This window comes from Amyelois transitella, chromosome 5, assembly GCF_032362555.1.
Source record: "Amyelois transitella isolate CPQ chromosome 5, ilAmyTran1.1, whole genome shotgun sequence".
NCBI classification, from domain to species: Eukaryota; Metazoa; Arthropoda; class Insecta; order Lepidoptera; family Pyralidae; genus Amyelois; species Amyelois transitella.
Genome location: NC_083508.1, coordinates 2,490,258 through 2,513,299, shown reverse-complemented (window position 1 = coordinate 2,513,299; position 23,042 = coordinate 2,490,258). Strand labels below are relative to the sequence as shown.

Sequence of the window (23,042 nt, the reverse complement as noted above, 5' to 3'; positions counted from 1 at the left end):
ACCACACCACAGTTGTGAATGAATCGGCGCGTGCCTCCTTCTGCCGCTCACGATCAGTCGCACCGTAGACTATCGGGCCGACACGCGGGCGCATGTCCGCTTTCCATATTTGACGTTTCGAAATTTCAAATACGTGTTTTCTTGTGTATTCTTCGCTTTATCATAAGTGACAATTGACACTAAGTGTGAATCGATTGGGTTATCACCAGCGATGCAGTTACAGAAGTGAGCACCAGGTCATTGCGCCAAAGGAAATCTAGCCCTTGCGAAGGAAAGCCGCTATCGGCAGACACAGTTTGACATATACGGTAAGCGACTATATGAATTTTCATTTAATATAAAGGTTCTTTGCAGTGACACGTAGATGTGATAGGATGTAGTAAGCGACAAATATGACAGTGGGTTGGGTTTGTAGGTGGAGCCCACGTATATTAAATGAAGTAGGTGTCGTACAACACCGTGTCTTCTTTCTATCTAGCGCAATTTGTTTGAGCAACTTTGGTAACTATTGTCGGTGACATGAAACCACTTTCACTAATTCATTCCGTGTAATCGTTTGTTGCACATTAAATAACAGACAGATTTGTTAATGTCCAGTTAACTTTTAAACATGTCGTTATTCAGTTCCTTATAATTTTAGAGTATGGTAATGCGAAAAGTGACCTTGTATAATACAATTTCTTTGAGAATAATCTTGCAAAGACAAAATGATAAGAGCTCAGGCCGGCTATTCGCCTTTTTTTATGTGGTGGTATTTGTAAAAACGGTCCAATTTTAGGCGCCGTCCGGGCACAATAGATCGCTTAATAAGGCGCTAAGCGAAATTTACCTGTGTGGACTTCTCGCCAAATTTTATTGCCGACTCGGAATCTCAATGTTTGTGCCGCCCCAATATTGATGAGCTCCTATTGTTGAAACTGCCTAAATGAACTATACCTACCTATATTGCCAGGATTTCGAGCGTTTTACTTTTTTGTGGTGTTGTAAAATAAGTGTATCAAATTCAAAACAGTTTCTTTGTGTCTATTTTGTTTTGATACTCAAAACTCTTTTCTGGCATATTTTATCATTTTTAACACTTTATTTGCTTTATTTACTTAAAGCTCTGCTGTATTGATCAAGTTTTGACTTTATATCGTGCTAACGACCATTCCCGGCTCCACACGTGTAGAATTTATAGATAAAATGTAGAAATAACTTTATTAGTCTCTCTCTTTTTTCCACAACTTTCCAAGAATATTACATTCACATACAGAAAATAGGCGGACTTTGCTTTATACTATGTAGGATAGGACTCTAGGACGGCTTAATATCCCAGGTGTCGGTGTACGTAGCCGATCTTAGTCTGTTTCCTCTATCTATCTATAGAACTAACTTATTCTTTCAGCTATAAAAGTATAGCTAAAACCTCTTTAGTCACTTCACATTTATAAACATTATTACAGCAAAACGCAAGCTTTACACTAGAAGCCTTCTCTTCCATGCGACTCTTAAAATATGCCCGACCAAAAATCTTCAAGGAGAATATTATTACGATTTTAATTTAAGTTATACGACCTAACACATTTTGCCGTGTGGTTCCCGGCACCAATAAATAAGACCACTCCTTCTCTTTCCCATGGATGTCGTAAAAAACGACTTATAAAACGGCTTATAAACTTGGGATTCTTCTTATAGGCGATGTGCTAGCCAACTGTCATTATTTGAATCTTAGTTCTATCATCAAGCCAAAAAGCTAAACGTGGTCTATCAGTGTTTTCAAGAATGTTGGATCTGTCTACCCCGCAAGGGATATAGACGTGACTAAATGTATGTATGTATACGACTTCAAATTATTTGAGAATGCTGAAGTTATGCATATCGATTAAAATAGGTTATTGGTTTACCTACAGCAACTGATAAAAAATTTAAGTTATAAGAAACTAATAAAATTTTCATATATCAATGACCACCAGCGGATATTAATTGCCACGCCTTTGCAAGACCACCTTCTTCCCACTTCGCTTCACATTCATGATCAATTTCTCTGATGACTTTTTACGTACTTACATCTCATTGTAATGTAATAGTCTGCAATAAGAAAGCGCTTAGTAACAGAACAAATGACAACACTTACAGAGCAATTGAGATGCCAGAAAGAATATTTCTGCATTTTGTACGCCTCATTATAAAATCGTTTACCATAATAGTAATTCTTAAATTATTATGTCTTATAAAGTTTTAGTTTTGTCCACTATATTGTTTGCATGTCGTATAAATTCTCTATCATAGGTTTGTAGGCAACGCTTTTTCAAAATTAGGTAGAATTTCTATGCTGACTGAAAACCTGAAACAAAAATATAACACTCATATGTAAAATCTTATCTTTACTGCTCGCTGTGCTATTTAGATAAATATTTACCTTGAACACCACTAAAAGTGGCAATTAGCCTATCTTTTATTACAAAACTACTGACTTCCGGTTCAGATAATTCCGATTCAGTTGTGACTTAAATCATTTTGTCCAATGCAGTAGTTATGCAAATGTTTCTGTCATTATGTCACTTCTTTGTTGATGATCGGACGGCATACTGTCTTACGTCTACTCATCACCTTATACTGTGATTACCATGCGAAGGTAATTGTGAACGATAACAATTGGTCCAAGAATTTTGTTTCCGTTGAATTAATTTAGTATTGCTACCTAGATTTACAGTAAAATGTATGAAATAAAGAATGGTCATCATGAAACCGTAATCCAATCCATTAGAGCGGCCCCTCGCCCTGCGGACGGCGGCGGAAATTAAATCGCCACGCCTCCGCTGCATGACGATGCTTTCATTAATCACGATGTGCAACTGCACTTAGCCAAAGCCAAAGAAATTGAATTTCTCAAATCCAACCAAAAAATAAAAAATCAATTACATGTCTTGCAACATTTTATAAATTAACTAGCATTGTATGAAGTTGTTGCATTATTCTCACGGGGTTTCGACTCGATTTGCTAAGTTGCAACAAATGAAAGAAATTGTGGGATCTTTTCTCACGAGTTGATTTACTAAGAATCGAGACAGGAGTCCCGCTGTTTCGCTCAAGTCTTCGCTTCGACTTTTAATGAGGTTTGTTTTTGAAATGTTCAAGTCTGGAGGAAATGTTTCATATTTCAGACCGTCAAGTTTATGTCTCACTATTATATAATATTCTGTGGTCCAGCGCTTAACATATTATGTCATGACTTGATTGTTGGATGCTTTGCATAGGTGAAGCAATTGCTCGTCAATTCGATTTTGACTATAAAAAGAAGAAACTCCACGTAAGAAGTACGGAATAATTTAATGCAATCTATACTATTTTCTTTTGATATATTGTCATTTGATGGGTTATGATTTATTTTCAAATGCCGTAAATACGTTTGCATTATATTATTCGATCGTATTAAATGGAACCAATGACATGTGATTCCCTCTCTCCATGGATACTCGGGAGCATTGAAGCATACAGCTTCTCAACAAGTCGTAAAGACATTAACTTTACACTTGGAGAGGCGGGTATTGTTGTCGAGTGAAAAACACAGAGAGGAAGCGATAAATTTTGTTCGAAGTTTATACGATCGCCGGTAATGGTGTTCGTCTCGTCGGGCGCACCTTCGTTCGCGTGTTCGCCTTGAAGGGGATTTGAATAATTTCATTTAAAGCATTACCTCTTATTGATGGATATTTCTTTGTCACAATTAATAAGATTTTAGGTGGCAACACCTAAAACTTAAATGTTGCTATACTAATTCTTTTTTTCAATTTGGGTGTAAACGGTCGCATAATCGCATTGTACCAGGATATTCACAACAGTGAATACAAAGCGGAAGTTCTGGGGATCGGAACAAAAGTTCGTTTGACTTTTTAACGTTTATTAATACCCGTCCTTTCCGGATCAACCCCAGGAGAGGGCGGAACTTGGTCCCACGAAAACGGAAGTAGCATGCGTCCGTTATACTTACCCGTAATTGGTGGCACGGGCTGTGCTTCCGGTTTCTTATATGGGGCTCTAATAATAGTACAAAATATCTTAGAGAGTGTAAACAATGACGCGATTCGTTCTCGCGAGGGAGAAATTTTAATGTTTTAAATTAAAAGTTCGATCTTTGAGAAACTAATAATATTATATCATTAATTTGCATTACTCAAAACGAAAAATGTCTTTAAACTACAGAGGCGTTTTAAATAAATAGCACACCCTGCAATGTTTTTAATATTTTGGAATTCTGACACATATGCTCTTGACCTATTTTCGTCCGCAACAATGTCAAGTTCTTGACACGTGTATATGGTCCATCTGTGAAAATCTGAAAATAGACCACAAATTCCGTTAGTATATTTCTCCGTTTCTCGCATTCAAGTAGTTAGTTCTGTAACGGGTGTACTATATCATCCGACGCGGTGCGACTGTCAAGACACGACATTCGAAATACGCGCTGTGAATACAATAACGCTAATGCAATCTTCACATGGGCATGTAGGTACTCGCGAGTTTTATTATCCTGTACACCATATACTCCATGAACGCTTTAGTGAAACCAAGGACGATCGCTTGTGCAATCCGGTCAATGAAGTCACGTACTAAAACTATCCTGTCCTTACAATGCTTCTACGTGATATTTTATTGAAAGTGCTACTTCTACTCTGTGTCGAAATTTCCTTCGTGTTTTGCTTCCTTGTGAATTTTCCCAAGATATTGGGTTCGTAAAAAGATTAGTGAAGGGTAAAGGTGCTAATGCGTGTGTGTATACGCATCCGGTCCATCGGGGTCCGTTAATTGGTCCGCGTAAAAGGGATCTCGTGTAGCTTGCCCCAAGCCTGCTTCCTGTCCATGGCGACATTACACTGCGACACTGCGGTATCGAAGCTGTTGATCGCAGCGAAGGGAACAAATAGCCAGTTTCATTTTATTTATATGTGGATTACCATTTGTGCTTTGCAGTGCACCTTATGGTGTGTCCCACTATTGAATAAAACGTGCTTCCTCATAAGCAGATTAAGTTGTTTGGACGAATTTTTCATTATCAATTAGGTAATAGATACACAATTTGTTAAAGTTACTCTTTACGTTCATTGCTGTTTGGTGACTTCTCTTTTGTCCGTTTAAATGAACCAATCTACTTAGTTTCCACAATTCGCCTTTTGTCCAATCCATACATTACCGTAGTAACCATTACAACTAATTAAAAGATTTATAATTTATTCAGCCTTTCCATCATCATAACTTCTAATTTTCCCACGGCTATCTGCAATTATCGAGCCTCCGTAATTATAGAGCGTGTCTTCGAAGTATAAACTCTGGCATATCTCCACATTTGTAACATGAACATCAGATTATTTTCCCGTGACGGGCTTCTGGACTGTGACCATGGCAAGTTATGATTTATTCGCTTGCGCATTCTAGCATGCGCTTTAAACTAGTCAAAGAAATCAAGTCTCCACAGATCGGTGGGAAGAAATCATTGTTTTTAAATTAAGTACCAAATGTAAATGTATTTTTTTATTCGTCACTTTTATATGAAAGTTGTTTCCTTAATTCCTAGGCACGATAAACAATTTAAATTCGTAGAATCTGTAAGGTATCACATATATTCCAGTGGCAAAAGATGCCGTCCTGGGAACACAACAATGGGAAATGTTCCTAGAACCTATAATGGCACTCCTGAATGGGGAGATCGTAGTCATCAGCGGAAACAATAGGTACTAACCGACTCGTTTACCAGACGGTTCCCGAAGAGGATGTGTATAGATTACTGACCAGCACAGTGAAGGCTAGGCGTATAAATCTTCGAATAAGTAAAATCTTTGGTTAGTTTTGGAATTTAGCTTCTATTCCCCTTTAAATAAGCGAGGTTTCGTCGTTTTGTAAAATTTGCGCTTTATTTATAGCTGTAATTTGCTATGTGTTAGAGGACATATGCCGCCGGACGAGTGTTTACAGTTTGCTTCGTATGTAAACACCGGCCGGTGTATTGGCGGCGTTGCGATATGAAGCAGTTTGTTTTTGTTAGTGGCTATTGTTATCATTCGCGGCTGAAGCTAGGTAATGTACTCATCCGTGAATGGATTAATTAACTCTTTATTCATTGTGTAAATCAAATGGGGAATGCATATCAGAAAGCTATGACTAGACTTCTTATTAATAGTTAATAGCTACGATTATCTTCAGTATGGTTGATTTATTTTAAACGGTTCTATCATGACAAGACTTCCGTTTGCGCTTAGTTTGCTGCCATTGATAAGCATTTATTAAGTTCTTTGATTACTGGATTATTCTATGTTCCCTCATTAAATAAAGGAGAAACGCCTGAAATTTTACAGCTTCGTCGTTGCGCGCCATGCCAATCGATCTATGTTTGTATTTCCTGCTACGATAGAGCTTTCTCGCAGGAAGCGGAGCATAATTTCGAGATTAGCGCGTAGGTAATGCACGAGTATGATTTATTTATCATGGGTATATAGTGAGTGACGGTGTTCCGGTAGGCGCGTGCGCAGGAAACCCGCAGGATACATCAGAATTAGAATCGCGAGCCGATGAACGGTGGACCATTTGCGCCATGTCGACCGCACTTCCCATATCCGCTTATCAAAGATACTTGGATTTGCCACTTGCATTTTCTTGATTGAAGTTTGACAGATACTATTACCGTTTCCTACTGTTGTTTATTTTTTCCTTCTTGTTGTATTTGATAACATGTCGACATTTGTTTAAGTACAGGTTCTTGATAACTACGTACTTAAATATAACAAAAAACAAAACTTTATGTTCATGCATGTGGTTCCATACGAGGTTTCCTTATTGGCAACCAATAACTTTATTTAGGGTGGGTTGACCACACTGCCGTCCCGCTGTCGGTCCGTCTTATTTTCGACGTTTCTTGTTGTCCAGTCGACGGAAGTCATTATACGTTTCCCGGCGGGAGCAGAATACCTTGCTCTGAAAAAATCTATTCATTTAATCAGCTATCAGTATCGTTTAAAATTTCACGTATAATGGAATATTCCAAATCTGACCCAAGGCTTTGTTAGTGATTCTGGATTTCAAACACGAGTTTAAAAATAACAGGTGCAAAGCTGGGAATGAAGATTTTTAAAAAGCAGCTGAGCAAGATTGTTGTATCTTATTTTGTATCAGTTTTTTCGCAACCTTTTTAGGAGATGATGGCCTCCCACTGAGTAAAGCATCTGTAGTGAATGATAAATGTTCAGTTTTTAAAATCAACTTAATATAATGCAATGACACGACCCCGCCTCGTGCTCGCTGGCTGCTCACGACAAATATTGACCCGACAAATGTTTAAACATTACCACCGGCACGTACCTTCTGTCTATCTATGGTTCCGAACACAATGATACTTCAAATAGGGCGGTGGATATGTAAGTTAAGTCTTTGGGGTTGGATAAACATAACGTGTTCAATATTTATCTAGAGTAAATAATGTTTTGGATTTGTCCGGACGATTTGTGGCGTAGATCTACTGCTGTCGGGATTTGCACGACTCAAGTCTCCCCTTCTGTAATTATGAGATATACTATTCTCTTATTCGTGTATAGGTATACTTACTTGTTCATGTTCTTTATGGATTGAAAATCTTTGACCGAACATGCAAATGAACGGGACAATATTTGCTTATCTTTTAAACTGTACATATTAGTTTCATATATTTTATAAGGTATCACTTATTGACGTCACATCACTTAAATCTAATTATAACTACTATCCCTTCTAAAGCGCATGTGTAGAAGAAGCGGCGGAACAAACTACACTGCATCATTTTCATCGAGGGTTCAATTATGTCTTTTATTCATTCTTCTTAGTCAGCAAAATTACACAACAATATATCTATAAAATTATGGCGAAAACCATTGTCATTATCGTTTATTAATTCAATTTGTTAGCTAGAAAACATCTTTTGTTTTTCAGATCTTTATGTTCTTTATGGGAAGTTAGTTTTTGTGTTTGTGATCAAAGTTGGTTTCAAATAGAAGTACATTTTTAAAGAGCTCCTTTTTAAACTTCTTCTTATATTTAAGATTTAGCTCTTCTCGTTGCAGTAAAGTGGTGCGTACTCGCTCGTTCGAAAATAAATGAAAGAGAGAAATAAATGAAACACGCTCCCTAATTATGGCTAGCCAGTAAAAACGTGGTTGAGGTAATTCAGTATGCAACGATTCTGTCGCAAATCACCAGCGGAAGCGAATGTCAGTAACGAGGTTCGGATGTCGCTCACCTATTGTGCCGAGTTAATAGATATCGACTTCCTCGGCGAAGTGACTGGCAATCAAAGCAACAGTCGCCTATAATAGCTCATTGTTTCTGCAAATACTCCCGCATCTTGTGCCATTTTTAACTTCGACTTGTATTTGATCTAATTTTTTTAGGTAACGGTTATCTTTATTTGTTCCGACTCCAGAGGTATTAAGATCTTGATTTGTCTTTAGGATACCTTTATTTCCAAGAAAATGTCCTGTTTAATCACCAGGCAAATCCTCCGTTTTCAAGACAAATTGGTACAAATTACGGAAAGTTACTTCATCTGACTCCACTACTAAATTTTAGTGGCACTAAGATATTAACGAAACCAGGTCGATGTTTCTAAGCGGATATGTAATGGCACAAAATGATAATAGCCGTGGCATTTTGCTCCAAGAAGTGTGGAGAATTTCAATCGTGCCACTACTGGGAACTTTGGATTTTATTACAGATCAATATCGCTCTAAAAGCGGCGAAGAGAATCATAGATCACGAGTTGACTTTTAATGTAGATTACGTTTTAATATTGGACGTGTAATTTAAGCCTGTAATAGAAATTCTCATGTGAAAATTATAAAAACTTGCTAAGCTCAACATTGATGTGACTCGCCACTCACGAGATTTCAAGACGAGCGATTAAAGATTCACTAGTTGTTTATCAAGAGAAAGACTGACAAGTACATCCTCTACACCGTTTCATTGCGTCTTCCGTGCGTTCCGCGGAGTGCCTGAGAACGGTTAAATCGCCACGACGTCTAATCGGACGGAACGTATTCGATGTTTGCTCGACAACTCTTTTCCGCCGCCATGGGAAGTTTCGAAAGCTTTACTCAAAGGGTCTGCAGTAGTTACATCATTCAATGTACTCTGTAGCTATTTAATTCACAGACCAGTTATTAAGCCGGCTTCAATTTAATACAACGTAGTATCGTTGTCTTTAATACATTTTATCAAGATATAAATGAATACTTTGGAAATAAAATCGAAAGTATATTGTGTAAAATTTTGCCGGGGATTTAATATGACGCCTGTGGTTACTCTTTTGTTAGTGGTTTCATGCTCACTAGCAGCTTCATCAGGCAGAAGTTGTTTTCATGATGTTGTTGTATGCCAGACAAATCACCAGATGTTGCAAGTGGCTGCATCATTAGCTCGAACCATAATCCCTGCACCGCACGCGCAGGCACGCACCGGTAATTGGGTTAGCTCGTCAATCTCGACTAGATCAAGGTCGTTACAAATTATTACATACATACATACATACAATCACGCCTCTTTCCCGGAGGGGTAGGCAGAGACTACCTCTTTCCACTTGCCACGATCTCTGCATACTTCTTTCGCTTCGTCCACATTCATAACTCTCTTCATACAAGCTCGGCGGTTTCGGGTACTTTTGACCTGACCCTTTACCAGGACGTCCTTAATTTGATCAAGATACGTTCGTCTAGGTCTTCCCACTCCGACCTTTCCCTCCACACTCTCCTTGTATATCTGCTTAGTCAACCTGCTTTCATTCATCCTCTCCACATGACCGAACCATCTTAACATACCCTTTTCTATTCCTGTAACTACATCTTCTTTCACATCACAACATTCCCTTATCACGCTGTTCCTTATCCTGTCACTCAATTTCACACCCATCATACTCCTTAACGCTCTCATTTCCACTGCATTTATTCTGCTTTCATGCTTCTTTTGCCATACCCAACTTTCACTCCCATACATTAATGTCGGGACCAACACGCCCCTGTGCACAGCCAGTCGAGCCTTTTTGGATAGTTTCTGACTGCTCATAAAGGCATGCAAAGCTCCATTCACCATGTTCCCCGCGTTCACTCTCCTTTCAATATCACTATCATACTTGCCATCTGATGTAAACTTTGATCCTAGATATACAAACTCTTTCACTTGCTCCACTTTTTCTCCTCCAATCAAAATATTACATGCTGTCATTTCTTTCTCCATTTCAAAAACCAGTGTTTTAGTTTTACTTACGTTCACTTTCATTCCTTTCTCTTTTAAAGCTTCATGCATACAGTTTACCATCTCCTGTAACTCCTGTAACTCCTCAAAAAAAATTATTATTAGAAAAGAAACTGTCTCATTCAAAACACTATGTTATCACGCATACATAGACAGGAACTATGAACGTGTTTTGTCAAACTTATTGCTAGGGAAGTTTCAATAATATAATTTTTATACTGAATAGTTTTTATATCCAGTTTAAACTTTATAACGTCCTTGATATGGCTGAACTCGTTTCACTTCCTGTTACAAGGCAAATTGTATATACAGAGCACGTCACTCATTCAAACTCAATCAAAGGATCATGAATGAGATGTTTACCACGTCCATAAGAACGTACAATATGCGTTAATATATGCAAGAATTTCCTGTTATGAACATTTATCGATTTATTGCAAAAGACATAAATACCTTTGAGTTTATAAATATACTTACACGTTACAATTACTGATTGATCATAATCAGATCCAAAAATTTTTTTCAAACATGTGCTATATTATGTGTATAAACAAACTTTATGCCAAAATCAATTGTCAATACTGTTTGAGGCTAAATACTCGGCGTTTTCGTAGACACAGCCAATAGTTGTGATAGTTTCTGAGTCGCGCAGGGCCACTTGACCCGTACAAGGCCAGCGGGTTCGTTAGGGCCATTCATGGATGCCTGCGCCTGCGATCCTGCGTGTCCCGCGGCGCGGCAGGATATTCTCCCTCCGTGTGCCATGTTGTTCGATTGATCGGTTTCTTTTTATAATCCAGCACGACAGCAAAAAGACACTACGCGCAATCGTAATTCACCGGATGCACTAACGAGTGTAGTTTTTTTTAAGGCTCGCTATGCAGTTTGTTTTTGCCGTCACACGTTTTCCGCTATGACTTTATTCATTATTGCACAATAACATGTGTGATAACGATTTCGTTTTACACCAGATCAGAGGTCTGAGAGAATTTAATATTTTGCTCATAAGAAGTATGTATGGCTGGATAGCGAAACATCTTGTTTGCAGCTTCCAAGCAGTATTCAGACATTTGAATAGGCTTTTATTAACGGTAGGAAAGGCTTTTGATCTGAATAGGAATGTGTTTGCTTCTATTAACTAGATGCATTGTGCTGCCAATGGCGTAGAAATAATAAAGAGAATGTCTCAAATTCACTTATTTATGATTTTGTTTAGAATTGCTGCTTGTAATATAATAACATTTTAAAGATGTTGTTATAATGATAGTTGTTACTTTAGAATAAGTCAATCTAAGGGCAGTAACAGATGAAATTGTAAAAGTCGCCATTGCTAATAAACTTAAGTATATAGCACGTTGAGGAGCTTTGCCTCTACTGACGTAATACGTCCGTGCATTGTGGGCAATTCGTCATGATTTTGGTATGTAAATCAATGAAAGTTTGGCTGTTCTGCATACATAACGGTATTTCGGTCGGTCTACAGCAGGAAGGCGGATGCTATAAACACACTTTCTGCAACTATCGTGGTGTACTGTTTTCGTATTACACATATGACGAATCAATTGATAAGGAGGTCATTGAACGCCAATTGACAAATATGTAAATCTTAAATATGAAATAAATGATAATACAGAAATTGATATCAACGCAAATGAAACATATGAGATGGCGATGACAATCGAAATTCACGGCACGGGATCGTATTGGACTGCGGTGTTGCTCTAAGCGCGTGCCTACACATTTCGCCCAAGGATTATATCCTTCACACCACATTGTAGCCCCCAAGCAACTGCATTTAACGACTACAGAATTTTATGAGCATATTTACAAGTCTTTTTTTATTTCCGCTTCTCTCTATCTGTCGCGTCTGTAGTTGAATTGCATTATTTTTAGTTTTGGGTGCATTTCGCAAACAGCAGTGGACGGAAATTATTTAGTGTTTGTTGAAAATTGCATTAATGTTTGGGTTAACCCATACAAATAATTTTACGATTTGGAACACTTTATAATATTTTAAGAGATAAATACGTTGTACCCTTTGGAACAGAAAAAGATAATAATAACAATTAATGTGCTTATCTGAACTCCCTACCGGATTAAAGTTAGCTTGACTACAGTGTAATCATGGGTAAATACTAGCTTTTGGCCTATGTTATTCCTATAAATTTATTATTCTATCTGTGTACCAAAATTCATTCATCAAAAAGGTTCAGAAGTTCTTCGACTTTCTTCGTTACAATCATATAAAAGTGCAAACAGCCAAATATCGTTTACACTATTTGTGACGTCTCGGTTCGCCTAATATATATTCTGAATTCAGGTATTAGTTTTTTAATATACACTCCAAAAATAACTATCTATTGCGACTATTGAAATTAACGAGGAAAATAACCACACATTTGAATTAAATTATAATTTCACATCAAACGACGGTTAGTTTAAATTCAACAAAGTCAAATATTAATAAATATACAGGCTGTCTGAGTTTTCTATTGTTGGGATTTCCGCCTTTACTAAATTTCCAAGTCAAGTATCTTGTAATTTAGATGTTCTTCGGAATATTTATTAATGTCACCTCATCACAATATATCAAAGAAAAATAACATGAGACAATTATTTAGAAAGTAAAATATGGGTATAATATAAAAGTCAAGTAGTTTAGGCACTTCCTGAGTTTTTAACATAAATATATTTGATCTAGAATGCATTTACCCAGCAGAGATACTTTATTATGATGTGAGAATTGTAGATATCGGTTTATAAGCTCAGATTCAACTATAGAGTGTGAAAATTCCATAAATAATCTAAGAATGATGAATCTAAATGACGGAGGTGGCTGCGTCGGTGTCAATACTTCCGTCCGTTGCCCAACTTGTTCAAGTCGAAACGAAAGAGCTCGTTCGAGTGTGAAATGTAATTACTGTACTCACCCACTACCACATGGCGCACCAAATGTCAACCCAACGGCATTCTTTGCGCAAAAGCGAAAATTACTACTAGGCTTCCGCTTTGCTTTAGTCTTTGCATAACGGAGCCACTCGGTTTGGTGGTTGCAGCACAGACATGCCGTCTTGTTATGCAAGGCAGCATAAACTATTACAGGAATTCCTTATTAACCACTTTTGAGGCAGATTAACTCTGATTTTTATCATGTTGTGATCTCGTCAGCTAAAATATCATCATTAGGTGTGATAAGTGTATCAATCGCGACGTATATTGGAGGAGCCTACAAATTAGGGAAATGAAAGAATGTCACCCCAACAAATGGGTTAATCGACAAGCCATAAAAGACCTGTTACACGGTACACCGTCACTCCCACTACGAGATTTATCAACGAGGATCGATTGAATGGAATCAATAAGTACGGTTGGTGGGCGATCGGTCGTCGAACTGCGCGGGCGCAGCTTGTCAGTCGCAGAGCTGGTGGTGCCGTGGGGGCTCTAATTCAATTTAACGACAATCCAGCGCACGCGGCTGGCTGCCTGCCCCCGCTGTCACCGATCTTGCTCAACCTATCATTATTATCTTCCAGTTACCAAAAAGATTAACTAACTGTCGATGCAATTATCGGATGTCGGATTTATTTTCGCAACTCTTATCGTTTAAGTGAATGTTGTTCGATTTATAAGTGCATTTTAAATGGCCGCCGTTCTTAAGTATAATTGTAAACTTCTGGCCAAGAGTCATATTATGTCAAAGGTTTCATATTAACCGGATTTATGCGTCATGAACATGCGTTTCATAATTGGTCAGTATATATCGCAATGTCATCGCGAAATTCGTCGTTTATTATTGTGTCTATGGAAAAAAGCTGCATTACATTGTTATTGTCGATATATTAGATGCAGATAATATTGTCTTCAGTTCACACCGGATCTACAAGGATGGTCTGTGTCACCTTGAATGCCGGATACCGACATTCTGAGGAGCTATCGGCCGTCAATCGTGTAAGCGTCTGGTCATATATTATTCTCCTCTTCGTTTGTCTTTGCAGTAATGAGGGCCGTTTTTATTTTACGACTATTCGACGTCCGCTCTCCGGACCTCGTTCAAGGTCGATGCTTCTTGTAAGCAATCAACCGGTGCATACGATGAGTATTTAAAGTGCAGTGTAGATATTATGTTAAAAATATACTCGTTCACTTATACATATGTCTGACTAGTCTCGTGTGAAAACAAACAGTACTATACCGTGTAGGGACCTGGTGCATGTATTTTTCGACTTTCGAAGGAAAAGCGTGTCTCGTGTTTGAAGTCTCAACGGAAATGGATTGAACGTGGGCGGTGCTTACGGTGTGTGTGGCTGACCGCTCTCTGCTCCCACCAAGTGACAAATTTAATATCATTATCTATTTCTGTAACTGCTCATCTCCGTCATTCAATTTATTTCGCACTCGTTTATTCCAGGTAAACACACATTATCTCCGGCACGATCACGATTAGTGAAGGTCGAGCAGATTGTCAATCAGTCCAAGCAGTTGAATTTTAATTAATACCTAGTTTGATGCTTATTTGAGTCATTTAAGATCTTGCACGCTCTATAACTCAATTGATTGACACTAAGTAGATTATTAAGTAATTTTTAAATATTTTCTGGTTTTTACGAAGTAATATGTGTGTCAATTTGTTAGTTGTAACACTTGTAACACTACGAGTTATTTCCGCATCCGCTATTATCGCGCTGTCCACTGCAATTTAATCATCTCTTCAAGTGACAAGATGTATTAGGGCAGTTTTACGATGGGCGTTATCGAACTCTTCTGTTGCGTTCTATTTTAAAAGTGTTAAAGTTGAAACTTGTCTGGCTCCGATACCGTTGCCTCCCTTTGATGTGGAACGGGAATATCGACAAAGACGGACGTCCGGTGCCGGTCAGGATTTGTTTCACACGAGTGTTCCTTCTCGAGTCCCAATGAAATTTAAAATGTGAACATTTAATTGAAACATATTAGACTAATTTTATTTTCTTTCCATAGTATTTAATTTCAAGTCAAATTATTTCTTCAATATTTACTTACTGAATAATATATTGATTACGTAACTTTCACGGTATTTATTATGAAACATTTGTACAGGACATTATGCAGTTCAAAGAAGGCCGCATCAGTGTACCATAAAAGGATGTGTTTGCTTAAAAAAACCTTTGGCTCATAGGAAGCAGCGAGCAACGGGCGATACCACTAAAAATCCTTCCGGCCCTTTGGACATCGTGGATAAGCGGCGTACCCATTTCAAAGGCTCGTGTGTTTGTAAGGCAGCTCAGTAAACATCATTTGTTACCGTACGTGTGATTTCAGCCTTTTTGTGTAGTTTTTACTGCCTCCCGATCCGATCTTATTATTCTCGCGTATCCGGATCATGGGCATAGGTTAAACGGCATTATTAATTTTTTTGTGTTTTTTTTTTTATCTTCGCTGTTTCTACATTAGCTTTAGTAATATGAGTATCAACGTATCATTCTCTAATATTATATCTAATATATATTTTTATGATCGTTTAGCGATCCGCGTTGAATTCCCACAAGGTATATTCGTTTCACTTCCTAAGTAAAATGAATCTTATAATTCTGGATATTCTTAGAATGGTAATACTACTAACTCTGTTTTATACTATCCTATTGATGACAATTTAAGATATTCTCTTTATTTTTCTTACTCTTATGCGTATGGGAGCAGTGACCATAAAATATTTCAATGGGTAGGTCCCACGCCAGGATAATGCAGTTACCGTTAGGGCTGTATTAGTATTTGGCGGAGCTCGACTTGTTTAGCATACAATGCCCATATTGGAAGGTTGCGCAACTGCTGACCGGATGGGACGTGGCTATGACGTGCCAAATTATATGCCTAGATGTCTGCAATAGATAGGCCTTAGACTAGATTAAATGGCCAGACAATAACTTTGTTTGATTTGCTTAATATCTCATTCGTGTCATTGTTTTGAGTAAAAATCATACTTGTGTAATTCAAAAACTTTTTGACTTCATTATGAATCTTTTTGTATCTTCCAATCTACAAATCAACCCAGGGTGAAAATACTTTTTTTGTATGTATGTTTGTAACGTGATAACTTTCGAGCTGTTGCGTTTGCCTGATTTTGATGAAATTTTAAATCTACGTAAGTACGATCTGTCAATAGAATGTTTTAGTTCGTGGGGTATCAAAATAGGTTGAGTAGTCTTTTACAAATTTACAATTTTGTTAAAAATTAAAATTGTTCGTTAGGTGTAAGTTCTAGGGTAGAAACCAGGGTGAACCACAGGTTGGGACTGCTTTCTACGCCTCTTGGATTGAATGGTAAACAAGGTCAGCCTTAAGGAAAACCGATGATTGTTTATTTTTTACTTTGTCTTATAAATTTTCAAGGTTGGGAACGGTGTTAATTAAAGTTTCCATGCAGCTCACGAAGGACAAACAATACCGAACCGACACAACATCCTGGCTTCTGGACGCGAGCAAAATGGAAATTTTTTGGTGTTTACTCTCGCTTCGTCTTCCGGCGTCCTTGTTCAATTCTGCGCGTGCTGGGCTAGATCAAGGGCGATGTTGGGTGACGAACCAGCTATTCCTTTTTACTTCTTTTCTGTGTATCTACTATATTTTACTAAAATGAAACACCGTTGGTTTGTTTTGAAAGTTGTAGCGTTAAAACATACATACGTACAAAATTTTTTTTGCCCTCACGTTGATTAGTAGCTATCACTCTCGTCGGTGGCTTGGTTATTACACGTTCGTATACAGATGGCTTTCCCACATTATGAAGTGTAGAAAAACTAAATACGCAAGAAAATAAAATATCTTGTCTTCATTAGTACACTAAATAACTATTTGATTAATAAATTCGTCCTGTATTTTATTTGTTTTCGTTATAAATCGAATGTTCTTCAATAAGTTTCATTGCTGGTTCCTTCGAAACCCCTTTATTGAATTATTAAGTGTAGTTTTCTATTAAAATTATTGTCTGTTGACAATAATTTTAATGAGCATACGTAAAGTTAGCATGCTCCGATCGAGTTACTGTCATGTAATACTGATCCTCGTTATCTGGTGGCTTGGGTTCCAGATGAAATAATATATCTACTGATTACTTGCTATTGCTTCTCGTATCTTGATTATACTGCATTTTTATTAGTACAATAAAGTAGATTAATAATTTTCTGATAAGAAGACTGCGCTGCACATTAAAAGTATATCGGTACTGTTATCCATTTTATTTTCATTGCTCAAATTCCCAACATGTGCATTGCAAGGTGGTGAATATTAGATCATGGTCAATAATTATGATATTTTAAAAAGCTCCTGCAATAATAATTTAAACATATTAATAACACGACCTGCCTCAAAATATGTTTACGTGTCGATAAAAACACATGAAATGGCATGCCCTTTGGAGCAGATAACGTAACATTAGGGTCGACCGGAGTCGCGTTGCACAACCTGAATGTGTGCCAATGAACTGTACTAGTATTTGTTTGCACGAAATCCGTCAGTCTGTCTGACAGTATATCAATAAACGTACAGTTTATATTACAGTGGACAGTGGATTGCGTGTCCGAATTCGTCTATCCGGCCGGCCACGAAGTGCTGCGAAATATTTCAGTCAGCTTCTTGCCTATGCAAGAAGATATAGGTTGGGGCATAATCTGCCAAGATCCACAAGGACAATAAAGTCATTTATATGTACATATAAAAAAATGTGTAACTTAATCTCAATTCTTTCATATAGCTGATCGTGGTCTATCAGTCTTTTCAAGACTGTTGGCTCTGTCTACCCCACAAGGGATATAGACGTGACCATATGTATGTATGTAAAAAATCTGTAATTAAGAAATTAACCGAATGATATGTCATTATATCCATGTTATTGCAAGGTTAACATTAGCTTTACTGAATAGGACCACTCCATCTCTTTCCTATGGATGTCGTCAAAGGCGACTAATGGATACAAACTTGAGATTCTTTTTTAGGTAATGGGCTAGCAACCTGACACTATTTGAATATCACTTCTATCATTAAGCCAAAAAGCAATATAGACGTGAATATATGTATGTTGCAAGCTTAACAGCTAATTTAACTGAAGTAACTGACTGAGTATTTCACACAATTGTTTTGCCGGAAGCAGACGTGCAAAAAGACAGTGTTGCGTAGACAAAAGCACATATCATGTGGGAATGCAATGCTCCACTTGCAGTTGCAGTTCCGTTACACGCTAAACATGACACTTAAGTTTGTCTTGAAACTGGACTTGCACTGATAAAACAACTTCCTGTTACTACGAATGTTATCTCTAATAAACTTTATATTGACGCATGATTTTATAAGTTGGCCTGAGAAAGCGTAGTTTCTAACTCTTCATTTCTTAATGCTGGTTGATGTAAGTAGTTCTTTAGGAAGTTTGATAACAGTGAGCGGGCTTTTCTAATGAGATTCAAAATAACCAAAAAAAATAAATGTCAAATAACTGATAAATATTTGGGGCTTTACTCGTAAATGCATATATTTTAAATACTTGCTGTGTATGAATTTTTCAATATTGGTGTCTATCGTTATGTAGTCTTATCTTTTTGACTTTGAAAGTTATTTTGAAACCTGTAAGAGTGAGCAATTACTCTAAATCTCATATTAATTATTTACACAATGGGCTTTGTTCTGGTATTCTCACATCATTCTCAAATAATAGCCACACAAATGGCCACTAAAACATGCGGTTTTCGTTTAGTTTTTGCAAAACCATTGTTTGCTTGGGCGCAACAACCGTGAGTTCTCACATAAGTGCTAATGATATTTCTGAATTAAGATTGCCTCGAAGTGAGAGATGGGAGATTACGATAATACGCGATTGTTGAATCGAGGCGGATATCCTTAAAGATGAACTCTGACATTCTAGTGCTAGTCGTGGTCTTGGCCAATGACAAATATTATTGTTGCCAAACTGCCTATTAACATCTTGGTAATAAATATTCATGACGATTGACGTTGGTCGAAATATTTTTTCGCCAAGTGTTACGAGTACTCGTGCAGGATGTGCGTGAGGGCATTCGGATGGTTATGGTGGCGATACTACTACTTATGCCGCTATCAAAATGACGGCTCCTACTTCAAATTCGACAGCTTGAATATAGGTATTACTCTTCTCAGACACAAATTTTAGATTGACCGAATTTTTGATATAAATTTTTTTTCTTACACCTTACCTTAACTTAAAGAATCTTTGAACCTTTTCACGTATTCGGCGTCGATTTACATTGCTGCCTAGAATTGGCTTATTACTCGTACATTGCAACAATGTGCAGTTTTCCGTGATTTATTACGATCCGTCTGCGGCCGGGTCACACAGGTTGGACCATTTGTATTCGTTTTGCGGACGTGGAGGTCGTTCGTCCCGGTTCTCGTCTCGTGCTTTCCATTCTCTTGCCTTACAACTAGGTAAATGATTTCATTGAACATAAAGGCTGTTATATCAGCGTTGATGTAGTAGAGCTTTGTAAGTATCACTTCGTATAAATAATGCATCATAACATCTATTGACATATTATTCTTTATCGATTATACTGTTCCATTCAAATACGATTGTGCAGCTAAGTGAATACGGGATTTACGATGGCAATAACTCGTTCGGAATCGTGGTTCGTAAGTGCTCTCAGCCGATAACCGGTGGCTGTCGATGGTGAGGATGTCGCTGGCAACGTTCCCATAAATTCCGCGGAATCGGCGGACTTTATAATGGCGGCAGCGTATGGTGGGCGCGCGCTGAATGCTGAGCACGCGCCTACGTGCCCGCGTGCTTGCGACGCGCGACAGTACATGTGCGAAGATTTGACGCGTATCGATTTGCACATCATCTGGGTCGATGCGAAATAGGGTCATAATTATTTTGCGCTAAATTAGAACGACGCTGGAGAGATTTACCGCATCGGCTCGGTAAACAGCGTTTTATTTTTGGCAAATGCAAAAGGAATTTGTCTTATATATATAACTTACCATGCCAGTACAAAATAACTAGCCAGCAGTCATTAGCAAGACCATAATAAATGTTAGAACTAATGGAATAAAAAGAGCACCTATACCATGACATAAAATTGTTTATAACACAAGAACCACCATTAAAGGCAATACGGGTCTTCTAAATAACGCGTTATGCTCTCGTCCGGTGATTCGTCCCACCTAAAAGGATCAAGAGCATATCGATCGCCCCCGTAGACTTTCTAGTTACTCCACATTGTATTGGTAGACTGGTGGGAGTTTATTGACTGTGGCCTGTACGGTGGCATGCGGCAGGTTGGCGAACGTAAGTAGGTGTCTGCAAATATTAGCACTTAACTTACTTGATTGGGCACTCGCTAAGTCCATTTTAGCTTTATTACCTAATCGGCCAGTTGTGGTTTACTTGTCACCTACACTCATAATTCTGCGCCTCATTATTTTATTACTCTGTGGGTGGTTGCTGACATGTGACATCACATTGACAGTGTTGCACATGAGGTTGGAGGATGTGGTCTATATCGGCATGAATTATGAAATTAATGTCACCATAAAGCGTTGTCATAGTTGTCTCAATCGTTTCTGTTCTCAGGTCATGGGTCAGAATAGACATAATAGTCATAGTCAAATTTACAATTATGGATTTTTCAAGTAATGTATTCGGCCTACCTATCAGCTTAAAAAAAGACACTGACATTTTTTTAAAAAAGAACTTTAGATTAAAATGTGTGTGCAATTCAGATTAGTATTTTTCATCATCGTCAAAATTTATCTTATCAGATATCTAATAAATCATGTGTAGAAAAGCGCTAAATGTCTTTCTAATTAGTTCTTGTTCAGTGACCTTACATGACAAGACGTCACATCAAGTAACCCTACGCATAAGATTGTGGGTCGAGTCGCGTCGCGCGCCGCTGCGAGGTCGCAGGCGCAGGCGCTCCTTATGAATGGCCCTCCGCCCGCGCACCGCACTCCGCATCGGCTATCAATGGACTCACGTGGCGATCAGTCGATGCCATTCCGATGTAGATTACCCCGTCGCACCTTTATAAGCACTTTATACCTATCTATTTGAGTGTTAATATGTCATACGTACCAAAAATGTTCAAAATAACACCTCTATCTCTCTGCTTGTTCTTTTAATATGTTATACGGGACATAAATGCTAGTTATTAAAGGAATTGATATAAGTTAACGTTCTCTTGAACAAAAAAAAATATGGGCAGTTTGGGCAGGTACAAAACAATAAGTTCTGTCGAAGTAAGTACGTTACTAGATAATTAACTATCAAAAATTTTAGTTTCAAGATATTTTATAATTTGGCAGAGAATTAGAGAATACCCTGTGGTATCGAGTTTGTCTGGTGTACAGTTAGTTTACGTGTAGAATTATAGCTAAATATAGCAGACGTAATAGATATAATTGGAATAAAATTAATCTTTTCTGCATTGAGCATCGTTGAAATTAAACATTTTGAAAATTGGGCAGAACTATCACAATCGACTATTCCATCAATATATTAAATAAAATATATAATCCTCTCTTCAATGATCATCGCCATTGAACCGCGCCCATGTAATTGACAGCTAAATAACCTTATTAAAGCCGGCGCATGAGCAATTGATTAGCATTAAGTGGTCAATCGCCATGATTTTGATAACGCCTCATCTCTCACCACCCACGTACATTCCAATTCATTGAGATAAAAAGTGTGTTCATTCCCGTATTATAACAATAAAGAGATAATCCAATGAAACTAGTCTGATACATATCTTTCATAATACATCGAGAGCGTCAAGATTCCAGCGTAGGTGGATTTGAAGTGTTTTCATGCTGTAAAAGTTTAAGCTCATTGGAATATATTTGCAATATATTGTGTGATGTGAATGTAGTTGTAGGCGTGTTTGATGTAACATCATTTCATTCTAAAATTATTACATTATATACACTTTACTGGATTTTCTTACCCGTCTCTAATTAATGACCTTATACCAGACCAGATTTCGTCATTTAGGTATAATCTGAATAATTCTCAAAATAATCTTTAGTTGAATGGCCTGAAAGTCCGTCTTTTAATTGAAATTTCTTGAAATGTTAAGTCTTTTCACATCCACCCTTATAGGGATACTCGCTCGGCCATGTGAGATACATAATTGGCTAACGCTGACACGCTAAGACCCTTATACGATCACGGCTCCGCCAGATATTGTTACGCCTTGTTTAGCTGAGGTTACTCCAAATTGGACGAGCGAGGCAACTCAATGAAATGGGCTGTGGGTTGATATGATGATTATTCTATTCTTGATGTTCTTATTAAGGCTAAATTAGTATAGTTGTTTACGGTAACACATAGGTATAAAAGTTGTACCACAAAATAGAAATACAAGCGGGCGAAAATCTTTTAATGTAAAACAGGTAAATACTGATTTATTTTATGGTAATCACCAAGAATATTCTCATCCTTATTCTTTTTCTTCAATTGAAGAGCTTACTCTTGTTGGTGTAGTGAAGTGTAATGTCCATTTTCTCCATGTAAACTCCATTTGACAGTCGTTTCTGGTATTTGTGATTGACATAAACTTAAGGTAAATATCGATAAGAACGCTATTGTAATAATTTTCATGATACATGAAGGAGAACCTGCACATAAATCTTTAGACGGTACTTGGCATTTTGAATTATCTCATTGCAAAATGCTCAAACTCAATTGCTAGGATGTCATAACACAATGTGGTAAAGATCATTATCATGTCAACGAAGTTTAATATCAACATACCAGTAAGTAGTGTCTTATTATGAATGATGATGAAAAT

At 37.6% G+C, this 23,042-nt stretch overlaps 1 protein-coding gene across 4 annotated transcripts in view; it reads left to right on the top strand.

Annotated features, from left to right (window-relative positions):
- LOC106138607 (E3 ubiquitin-protein ligase HECW2) overlaps positions 1-23,042 on the top strand; it is an 84,171-nt gene that overhangs the window by 4,431 nt on the left and 56,698 nt on the right. Inside the window, exon 1 of one of the 4 annotated variants that reach the window (XM_060954735.1) lies at positions 71-308. The exons of the other annotated variants lie outside the window; for them this stretch is intronic. The gene's annotated coding sequence lies outside the window, so the exon portion shown is untranslated. Of the gene's footprint in view, positions 1-70; positions 309-23,042 lie in introns of those variants that run through there. 4 annotated transcript variants of the gene reach the window in all.